Raw genomic sequence first — 12,167 nt, 5'->3', positions numbered from 1 at the left:
CCGAATGGAGGCGTGTCGTATGTTATCTTTAAAGGTTTTATTAAGTTTCATTCTTGTTTATTTTTGCACAGTTACAAAATATTAAATTGATTACAGATTTGTTTCGAATACTTAATAATCTGCTTTTTTAAAAGCTGTATGTTGGTAGTAGATATTGTATATTGTTTTATGTCTTTTTTTTTAAAAGAGATAATTTTCACAAAATCAAACAGTCCTGTATTTTGAAACAATTCAAATGTTGGTTTCACGATTCAGTATTCTTTGCTTTACGGTGACATGGTAATAGGCCTCTTGGGGAACTCGCCATGTAAAATAAAGAGTAACGAGTTGTGTGCTATACCTCCTGATGTATACCACCTGTGGTAAACTTCTAAGGTGACTTGGAAACTGGCACAGGTAGCAGGGGCCGTTTGGTTTTGTTCCTGTGACTTAATGCACTTGCATCTCTAGGGTCTCCCTCAGAAGTGAAGTGTTTGTATAAATCAAAACCTAATTTTTCTGAATTACGGCTCAGTCTCAGGCCGAATACGATATTTCCTTTTCTTCTGGATCAATCATTTCATCAATGTTTTTTTATGACGTCACGTTAAAGTATCGTCCGTAAACAGACTTTACAGACAACCAATTTTGTTATTTCTTGTGTTTCATGCATCTAAGGATTATACTATCTGAAAATAACATTGTTCGTAGGCACATGAAAACAAATTTAAACTTAACATGATATTATTGATTGTTGATGTGTAGATGGTCCTCATAAATGCGGAACTTCGTATCGGATGTCTTCTGGCTATAAAAACTTGGGGTCTCCTTTTCAGCTAGTGGAGCCTGTGACAATGAAGACAAATGGTCACCTGAGAATTGGAGTATTTTATGTCCATTGAAGTCGGAACTTAGATATAAGCATTTGAAAGTTCAAATAACTAGGAATATCATGACATAGATAGAACAAAATAATATTGGTCTTAAATTGAGAAGAAACATTTTTATGTGCGTAGACGTGTGTGGATAATGTCGCGGTCTGGAAATTTCATTATTTTTTTTTCTTAAATTTTATTTTACTTTTGTATCTCGTTAGGTTAACGTGTTGGTGTACGTGCACGTTTCCAGGCTCGGCCGGTTGATTTCGACACGCGGGTATTGGAATATAGGTTGCTGCGACATTAGTTTACAGGCACCGCGGACTTTTGCGAGGCTGCGTGGTTAGCTGATTCTCGCGGGTCGCTGGCCAGGGCCCGCTGAGAGGTTGCAACACGCCGTTCCAGAAAAACCCGCTGTGTAACGTCGATTTTGTTTGTTCTGCCACGCGAGGCTTTTGTGTACTCGTTTCGAGGACTCTGTCCTGATTAGTGTTGCCATCTGGCGTCCGACTTTGGAAACGTAGACTGAAAAAAACAATCGAGCAGCGCAAGAGGGAGAGGGGGAAACTCGCTCGCGCCTGCGCAAAAGGAACAGCCTACTTCACTTGTTTTTCATTTTTTCCTTGTGGGAAGGGGGGACAGCCAGTTCCCCCTAGGCTAAGTTTTCCCGGTGTTCGTGTTTTTTTTTTTCGGAGTGGCCCAGTTTTGTAGTTAAAACCTCCTTCCAGGGAGGGGCCGAGGCTTTTTGCCTGGGGACCTCTCTGGAAGCCGGGTCCACGTCGGTTTGAGACAACTTTTCTCCGTCTCCAGTCAGAGGGTAAGTGATTGGCCGTGATGGATAGGGAGATTAAGCTTCGGGCTGGACGATCTTCGTCCTGTACTTAATCTTTTAAGTAATAATGTAGTATTATTCCATCCCTATTATTTATTATTTGGTTTTTTGGGAAAAATCGACGTCTGGTTATAAGCATGTATGTAGTGGTAACTGGGAAGTGTACTGTTCCTCAGCGGAGCTGCGGCGACGGCCATGTTGTTGTAGCGATAATTGTTTGCCGGCTGACTTCACTGTAATGTGTATTTAATGTATGTATTTATTCGTTAATGCCTTTGTTAAATGATTTATTATTAATTTGTTAATCAAATATTTGTTTAATTATTTTTTTTTATCCTAGTGAATAAACTCTGTGCTTGAATGAACTAATCACGTCTCTTTTCAGTACATAAATTATACCCTACACTTTCTGTATAGGGAGAAGACTTGATCTCGAGTACCCTGCCTACCAACGAGCTACAGTACCACCCCCCCCCCCCCCCCCAATGTTATAGGTTATTTATTATTTTGTGTATAGATGTACGCGGGACGTCTGACGGAGTCACGTCACAATATAGTACAAATGAATAATTTCGTGTCCATAGCATTAAAAAACCTAAAAAGTGGACATAGACAACAACAATTTTCAGCCGGCGAAATGTTAAGATATTTTACATAACTTTATTTAAAAAAAAATTGAAAACACACCACCCAATTATCGCAACTGCATTAATTTATTTCTGTCGTACACATTTATCAAATACTACATTTCTTATAATAAAAATTAATAAAACATCAATAAAACTACAAGCCGCCCTTCAAAATTACTGTACACTGATCTCTATTTATGTCTAACTTATCTTTACTTCCATAGACAGAAATTCTATGAAATACCTTAGCACAAACAATAGCGTGTTGTCTTAAACATATAACTTAAACTATATGGATACATACACCACAAAACTTAATTAAAAATTTTTCCTGAACTTATTCCTGTAACAAACGAAATTTACAAAACAATTTTTACAGCCTATTAAATGAACTTTGTCTAACATATACATTACTTAGAAATGTAACAAAATTCTAAAATTTACTAAATCAAAACTGTTCATAAACAAATTTTCAAGTCAAATATTTACCGTTCAAATATTCTATGTCACCCCACACACAATATAAACCACAATTCGACTGTGTATATATGTTTCTTAGCAAACGTGCCCCATAATAATCTCCACACTGTACCTTGTATTATTATTACTTAAAAATTGAAATATATTTGAACTGAAAACACGTAACCCATCATTAGTCTACCCCAATGGAAAAGTCGCCAGGTAACTGTTCAACAGCTGTGCTTGTCGTCGACTCCAGGGTCACCAAAGCCAACAACCATCAGGGTGCCGTCGTCCGGGGTCTCGGGCTCGAGTCCCGGTGTGGCTCCTAGTGGGAAAAGGCGGTCCTTGATCTGTGTTGTCCGGGTGGGCGCCAGACTAGCTCGTTTCTAGTCGTGAATTTGTGGTCGTGGATGTATGTGCCCCTGCGTGGCCCACTAGGGCCGGCGGCGGTGTTGCGTGAGATGATTTTAAATAAGAGACGTGGAGTTGAGGTGGTGGTGTCGTACCTTTTATTCAGAGGAGCGAGTCGTACACAATACAACACTCTACAGAGGTCCCCGGGGGGTTGTTACTTGTTATTCCGTGGCGCCGTATTGTTTGTGTTCCGCGTTACGTGGCCTCGGATGCTGTTATGTCTCAGACGTCTCACTGGGTACGCAGGTAACGTAATTTCGTAACACAAAGGCGGGACACAAAATACGCTGAATTAAGGGGGCGCGTACAGGTTACGTGGCACTCGTTACTCGGGTAACGTAAGTTAGCAATACAAAATACGGGATACAAAAATACACTGAATTAAGGGGGTGCGCACAAGTTACGTGGCACTCGTTACTCGGGTAACGTAAGTTAGCAGTACAAAATACGGGATACAAAAATACACTGAATTAAGGGGGCGGGCGATTGGAGACGGCCAATCCCGTATGCAAATGTCTCGGCGCGGGTGTTGTGCCCACTGTGGTGAAACACGCACCGCAATTAAGTTTGTCCAAGTTCCCTTGCGGGTTTGTGGTCAGCGCCGTGCGCGTGACCTTAAATAAAGTTCTGTACGTTGCGGGAGACGGCCCGTGCCGTATGCTGAAGAGCAGCCCCGTTGACCAAGTGTGGTGCGGGGTGTCCTTAAGTGTATGCGGCCGGATTAGGTCCTGGACCGAAAAAAGGGACCGGGTACTCACGGAGAGGTTAAGTAATAAAGGGGGTTTTGTTAATTAGTGACTATATTTACCGGACGTTACTTTCAATGTAGACAAAGGATGTTGCCTCTCCGTGGGACGTAGGTCCGCCCCGGTCCATGAGCTGCGCTGAACTGCCGAACTGGCATGGCGTCCGTGGGAGGCTCGGCCTCTCTCGCGCCAGGCGTGACCTCATTACGCTAGACTCCAAACGGGTGTGTCTGGAAGAGATTTTACTGTCGCTAAAATCCTAATTTAATGTTTCAGGAGGAATGGGTACGGTTCTTCTCTTGTCTACTCAGGTTTCCGCGGTTTTGCCTTTAATTGCTGTTCGGCTCGCCTGACTCGGGTGGGCCATGGCCAGGGGTGTGTTCCGTTAGCGGGAGCGTATACTGGCGGGTGCAGGTCGGGCTCTGGGGTGGTCGTCGGCCAGACGACGTCAAGGGTATCCAACATACTACATATGGATCGCACTCCACCAGAACGTAGCAGCACCATGACTGGCTGAAAAGCCCTCAGTCTACATAAAAACGAGTCTGTAACGATTAAAATATGTTGCCATGAATATGATACACTGGATTGCACCCACATGTGTGTACTTTAAGGTGTACTAAGCGTGCATAATGTAGAAAGTCTGTTTTTAATTTTAAGGCGTCATAAACTTGGCGATTTATTCTGCAATGGAGGTGAAAATCACAAGTTCGAAGGCGTCTTAAAAAAAAACCAGAGTACATAACCCCGAAGCTGATACACTGGATTGCACCCACATGTGTGTACATTAATGTGTGCTAAGCGTGCATAATGTAGAAAGTCTGTTTTTAATTTTAAGGCGTCATAAACTTGGCGATTTATTCTGCAATGGAGGTGAAAATCACAAGTTCGAAGGGGTCTTAAAAAAACACCAGAGTACATAACCCCGAAGCTGATACACTGGGTCGCACCCACATGTGTGTACTTTAAGGTGTACTAAGCGTGCATAATGTAGAAAGTCTGTTTTTAATTTTAAGGCGTCCTGGACTTGGCGATTTATTCTGCAATGGAGGTGAAAATCACAAGTTCGAAGGCGTCTTAAAAAAAACACCAGAGTACATAACCCCGAAGCTGATACACTGGGTCGCACCCACATGTGTGTACTTTAAGGTGTACTAAGCGTGCATAATGTAGAAAGTCTGTTTTTAATTTTAAGGCGTCATAAACGTGGCGATTTATTCTGCAATGGAGGTGAAAATCGCAAGTTCGAAGGCGTCTTAAAAACAAACCAGAGTACATAACCCCGAAGCTGATACACTGGATTGCACCCACATGTGTGTACTTTAAGGTGTACTAAGCGTGCATAATGTAGAAAGTCGGTTTTAAATTGTAAGGCGTCCTGGACTTGGCGATTTATTCTGCAATGGAGGTGAAAATCGCAAGTTCGAAGGCGTCTTAAAAAAAAAACCAGAGTATATAACCCCGAAGCTGATACACAGGATTGCACCCACATGTGTGTACATTAATGTGTACTAAGCGTGCATAATGTAGAAAGTCTGTTTTAAGTTTTAAGGCGTCATGGACTTGGCTATTTTGCCGCGTTGGAGGTATAAATCAATAGCATGATCACACACACACCACAAGAGTGACATTGTAGGTTAATTTTTATCAATATTTTATAATTACGTTACAGTTTATATATATATATATATATATATATATATATATGTGTGTGTATATATATATATATATATATATATATATATATATATATATATATATGTACATATTTTTTAATTGGAAGGTTAAGTTGCATCAAATTTTAACAATTTGAGTTAGGCCTGTATTGCACCAACGTCTTTCGTCGTTTACCCGATTTTTATGGTACGGTATTGTAACTATGGAACCTCTTGGGAAATGAATCCAGGATTCGAAGCTAACTTATCCTCAGTGTGCAGCTGCCTGTGAAATTGGTTCAGAAATGTGTTGCCTACGGTTGTAATGAAAAATCTGTCAAAGGAGCATCGGTGTCGTTTCACAGGTAAGTGTATTTATCAAATTTATGGTGTATTTTGGGATTTTATGTCAAAATTGTTCTGAAATATTTATACTACTTTTACGTTTTGGTTGCATGATAGTTTGACTTAAAAATTAATTTATATTTACGTTAAATGTGGGGTATATGTATGGTATAACTATTGGTTACATGTTTTTATCGGAATTGTGTGTTATATTTGTGTGTTTAGTTTTCCTGGAGATGAATTGACGAAGAAGTGAACTCTTTCTGAGGCGGGAAAGTTTTGTGCCATCCAAGCATTTCAGAATTTGTTCTAAACACTTCTCCCAAGATTGTTTTGACAAGGAAGTTTGTTCCAACTGTTTTTGACTTACCGGCACACTTACAGCCTAAAAATGCCAAGAGGAAAGCACCTACCGAGAGAAGCCAAATTGTGGCTGTATCCGAATACATAGGGATGCGTCCTTAGCACACACATCCCTACATCCCTTACCAAATGCAGCCACAATTAGAGGACGCATTTCTAATGAATGGATAATATCCGAATACTTTTACTGCTAGCACCACCTGTTGACTGTCAGTCGTACTAATGTTCACGCAGCCATTTTGTGTAGGGATATCTACGAATATTCAGCAAAACGTAAATAATAAATACCTACCAATTAAAAAAATAATGTAACGTGTATGTTATACATGTTAGCGATCCAAATTAAATACATTTTATAAATTGTTAACTTTAAAAATACTTATGAGTTTTGAATTATCCTTTAAGTTTAAATTCGTATTTTTATTATATTTATTAACGTCTTCATTTGTCTCTGTTTAAGTTATCACTTTCGCTTATAATGCTTTAAACAAATCTTATGCTGAAAATCTGAAGTAATATTATACACAAACAAAATAAAACCAGATTCCGAAGCTAATGGATGTAGGGACGCGTTAGTGGATGCGAGTGTCGCATCCCTAGAAATCTCGAATTAGTGGATGCGTGAAGGGATGCATCGGCATCCCTTGTGAGAATTCGGATTCAACACAAAGATGGCTGCGTCCACTACGATGCACTTTTAGTGGATCCCTTAGCTAAGGGATCCATTAGGCCAGTATTCGGATACAGCTTGTCAGCCGCATGAAAACGCCACCACCTCGCAGCAATCCACTACCAAGTATGTGATTCAGAAATATTTTTTAAATTTTATATATATATTTAAATTTATTTAAATTTTAAGGTTTAAGACTATGTTTAAAGACATTTAACTATTAGCCGTAAACTTAAATATACAATCATTACAGCTTTTGGCCTAAAAGTAGGGATTGGGTTAGGTTAGGTTGCTCCTGAACTAGGTACTTTGTATTTTATCTTGGAATGAATTTTCAAAGTTCTTCAGGAATATATCAAGAACTGTGTTACATTATATATTTACATCCTCACCTTCGAACAAGTTCCCCCAGTTATTGCATGACAATGAAGGTATTGATTTGAAATTCAGTAAATTTTCTAGTAATATATTTTCATGTTTTTTGTTTCGAGTCTATACATTTCACTGGCAAGTCAATTATTTGAGCCAAGTGATCTGAGCATCCTAATACAACATTTTCTACTTTAAGGAAAAAGATGTTTGTAATGATGAAATCCAAGGGTGTCGCCAGGGGTGGTGGGTAGGGGGGCAGTTGCCCCCCCCCCCCTAGTGCCCTAGAGATTCAACAAAGTGTAGCAAACTGCAAAAAAATACATACTTTTCCCACAACTTGCCCCCCTCCAGGTCATCGGCCGGCCATCGGCTGGCGACGCCCTTGATGAAATCTATTGTATTTTTTGATTGTGCTGTTTAGCACGTATAGCCAAACACTCTTTTTCAAATTGCATGTGCACATAATCTCTACAAGCCTGGTACCTACATAATATGTTCATAGGTTAGCAAAATAATAATTACAAACATAATTTTTTTTTACAGGGATATTCATACAGTTGGAAAAAAGTTAAGATTGGCATATCTAGGTGACTTCAATGAGAAGAACCTGACTTCCCAGCAGAAGTAAGAAGTGCCTTGGTGCTGCAAAGGAAATAAGATTAAAATACCATAAGAAACTGAAACTCCTTCATCAGCGGTGTAAACGAGCCACTGCAAAAATAGTGAGCCTTCAGGCAGTTATCTCGCATCTGCAGGACAAGAAACTGATGGGTGATGTTGCTGCAGATACACTACAGGTAATGCCACTTCAAATAGCTCAGCTCAATACCTATTAGCACCTGGACACCTGAACACATTGTCACTAACTATTAGATTTATTCCCTCAGCTTTCCTTTTGTCTAAAATATATCATAATTCAATTTTTAGTAATAATAACACAATAAGTTCTCTCTGAAACTTGGTTAAAGAGATATGTAAGGGTTTGAATAACCAGGATCTAAACTATACTTATGGTCAGAACTGTATATGATTATTCACACGTTTATAAATTTAGTGGTCTGAGTTATTGAGAAAATTATCAAGTACATTATGCAAAATTTCAAACTACATTTTTGTTAGGAGAAATGACAATTTGTAATGCGTCTGCTAGTTGCGTCCTTTATTGAAAGACCAGCTTTGACAGAAAATTCCTAGTAGACATTTAAGCTGTTATACATTATGCAAGTTAATATATTATTTGCAGATGCTGAAACAGCAATAACTTAAACCAGCTGTAACAACCCAGATTACAGCCTTCCTCATGCAATCTAGTAATTATCTTTTATTATAAATTTTTTTTTGTCAAATTTCAGGTTAGGTTTTCAAATTATGTAAAGTATTTCCTTTTAAAAATTTTTGTAAACGTAATTCTCTTGGTTTATTGTTTTTATTTTTTACAATGCATAAGTTTATTTTTGAAGTATTTTTTTTGCTGGCTTCTTTGTGTGGGAAGGCGTGCTGACATGATTTTCCTTCGTTATTTCCACGACCGAGGCTTTGTTTCACACGCTAGGCATGTGTGTCACGGTCACGGGAGTGTGAGAAAGATACAAAATTGCTGCGTCGTGGGAACAGAAGTAAGCATTTCGTGGGAGCTTCTGTTTCTATGCGCAGTGATTGGCTGAAAATTACGTCAGCGAGCCCATGACACTGCCCGCACGAAGGAAAGGAAAACTGTAAAATCAGACATTGTCTGAGCACCGTGCCGAGAGGTCGTGGTCGGGCGATGGCTCGCATCATTTAACAATGTAATATTGAACTACAACTTAGCGGCTACGGTGCGAGCGACGCCTAACAACCTTTTTTTTTTTTTTCTTTGGACATTTAAATAAATTAGAAATTTTTGACCGTAGTCTTAGGCAAAGCTCACAGCGAGGCAACAAAGTGTTTTGTCCAGCCGTCGCTGCCCGGAACTGATCTGGGCAATATAATGTAGTCGTAGTAAGAATCTACGTGTTTTTTCTCCTTTATGGAGGTACAGTTTAAATTTTTTTTGTGTGCTCTGTTATACGGAATATGGTGCGATTTTATCATGAATAAAAGAAACAGGTAATCCATCAAACATTGAGCAGTAATTTCTTCGTGACCTGCTTCTAACCTGTATGTTCCACTCATCACCAAATTTGAGCTAGCCGGAGGTGGTGGGTGTTGACACAGTTTCTTTTAACCTAATTTTAAAGGTAAATTCTGTTGCACTATAACACAATTAAGATCATTGGTTTCAGAAATATTTGCCACCTGCTGTTGCGGATCTCATCCAGCGATGGAAGAAGGGGCCAACCAGAGAAGCCTATCCTCCAGAGCTGAGGACGTTTGCTCTGACACTGAATTTCTACTCGGTAAATATGTAGTTAAGCGGTATTTGCGAAAAAAAAATGTTAAAAATCTGAAAATACTTTTATTGTATGCTCTTCAACTTCCTCTTTTCATTAAAAGCGGCGGAGATAAGAAATTCCAAATACTTTAGGAGATATTGCCGTTCTTATTTTGCTATGCAAGACCTGTGTAATCATTCGACCATCGCAATTTTTTTATTGCCATGTGTTTGTGAATGCCTAATTAATGAAAATGGTTGATTAGGTCAGGTCAGTTACATTATAAATACTTTGAAACTAAGCGTACATAAAAAATAATATGAATTAATTTCAATGGTTTTTTAGTTTTAAAGTATTTATAATGTTACTTACCTGACCTAACAAACCGGGACAAAGGATGAACAGTAACAACTCACGTAAAATTATTTTGTTACTTATTACTTGCGCAACAATATCCAAATAACAAATAAAACTTTAAAATTAGAAACGTTAAAAGCTCACCTAAGTTGGAGGCGGTAATTAAACACTGTTTTAAACAATAAATGAACTAAAAAATAACATATTGGTTCATTTGAATTCTGGCCTATCACGAACAATCACGTGACATCATTATCCAATAAAAAAATAGATACTCGTAAACAAGAAACAATGTTGAATGCCACATGAATGCACTGGTATTGTGATGAAATTTAAAAATTCGATATCTCCTAAAGTATTTGGAATTTCTTATCTCCCCTGCTTTTAATGAAAATAGGAAGTTGAAGAGCATATAATAAAGGTATTTTCGGATTTTTAACATTTTTTTTTCGCAAATACCGCTGAACTACATATGATGAAATTAAAAAATATATCTCCTAAAGTATTTGGAATTTCTTACCTCAACCGCTTTTAATGAAAAGAGGAAGTTAAAGAGCATATAATGAAGGTATTTTCTGATTTTTTACATTTTTTTTCTCGAATACCGCTCAACTACATATTTACCTTCTACTCTCCTAAGGCGTACAATTATGTTAGAAAAATGTTCATGAAGTGTTTGCCACATCCTGTTACACTGCAGAAGTGGTATTCAACTGTTGATGGAAAGCCAAGCTTCAGTACTGAGGCTTGTACAGCATTGAAACTGAAGACAGCAGAAAATGTTACTTGTGGTAAACCTACATTATGTTCTTTGATGTTAGATGAAATGGCCATACGTAAACATATAGAATTTGATGGTCAGAGTTTCATTGGATATACTGACTTCGGTACAGGGTTGGATGATGATTCCCTACCTGAAGCAAGGGAAGCATTGGTGTTCATGGCTGTTGCTCTAAATGGTAGCTGGAAGATCCCAGTAGGGTATTTCTTGATTGCTGGTCTGCTTGTATAATAGTCTACCTCAGCATGTTAAAAATATCAATAGTAAAAAATAATTTGCAATAGAGTTAAAAAAAAATAGCAGAAGAACTGTTTTTCTATTCCTTCAAAGATATTGAAGACTATGAAAATAAAAAATAATAGTAAATATTTTATAGGGTAATTTCAAACCCACTTGTAATTTATGCTATTACTATCTTTATTGCATACTAATTATGTTATATATGTTCTGTTTCACTTTTAATTATACTTTCAGTAGTTTCATATGCTGTAATTAATAACTTATAAGTAAAATGTAATTGTATATTTTGTTTTGTGAAATTGTATATTTTATGTTTTTGTTTTTTGTGATATTGTGTATTTTGTGTTTTGTTTTTGTGAAACTTTATATATATACATATATATATATTATATGTACTGGACATTTATCATACCCCAGAAATGGGGTCAAAGGATATGAAATAAAAAATAAAAATATAAAATAAAATGGTATGACAATGGCAAGACAATGCTTGAAGATTCTTTTTGATTGTGGCATAGTTGTAGCATCAATGACATTTGATGGTGCTGCATCAAACTTATCTATGGCTGAACATTTTGGAGCCAAGTTTTCAGTACCTGATATGAAAACTTGGATCACAGATTCTCATACAGGTAAGCCTATAGGTATACCTGTTTCTTGACCCATGTCACATTTTGAAACTTGTCAGGAACTGTTTGGCCAGCAAGGGTAGTTTAGTGGATGAGAATGGAATTATTCTGTGGAGGGTTATTGAGGAATTAGAAAAACCTTCAAAGGTCTCAAGGTTTACATGCGGCAACAAAATTGGGAAAACGCCACATAAATTGGTCTAGCGAAAAGATGAAAGTGAAGTTAGCTGCACAAACATTCAGCCAGTGTTGCTGATGCTTTAAAATTTTATAGCCAAGATTTACAGTTGGTTGAATTTGAAGGATCTGAGTCTACCTTCAGATTTATAGAAGTTTTCAATAATTTATTAGATATTTTCAACAGTCGAAATTTGCTAGCAAAGTGTTACAAAGCACCTCTATCTGAACAAAACATTGACAAAGTGAAGGAATTCTTGGTGTCGCAAAGAATTATATATTGA

General features: G+C 37.8%; 1 long non-coding RNA gene across 1 annotated transcript; it reads left to right on the top strand.

Moving 5' to 3' along the window:
- Positions 1-6,445: 6,445 nt before the first annotated feature.
- LOC134538743 (uncharacterized) lies at positions 6,446-11,284 on the top strand. The gene is made up of 3 exons (XR_010076208.1): positions 6,446-7,099; positions 7,889-8,142; positions 9,610-11,284. It is a non-coding gene; the product is annotated as an uncharacterized LOC134538743 (long non-coding RNA).
- Positions 11,285-12,167: the final 883 nt, after the last annotated feature.

Source organism: Bacillus rossius, chromosome 14 (assembly GCF_032445375.1).
Source record: "Bacillus rossius redtenbacheri isolate Brsri chromosome 14, Brsri_v3, whole genome shotgun sequence".
In the NCBI taxonomy this organism is placed as follows: domain Eukaryota; kingdom Metazoa; phylum Arthropoda; class Insecta; order Phasmatodea; family Bacillidae; genus Bacillus; species Bacillus rossius.
Note: the sequence above shows the minus strand (reverse complement) of the source record. Positions and strands in the feature narration are given on the sequence as shown.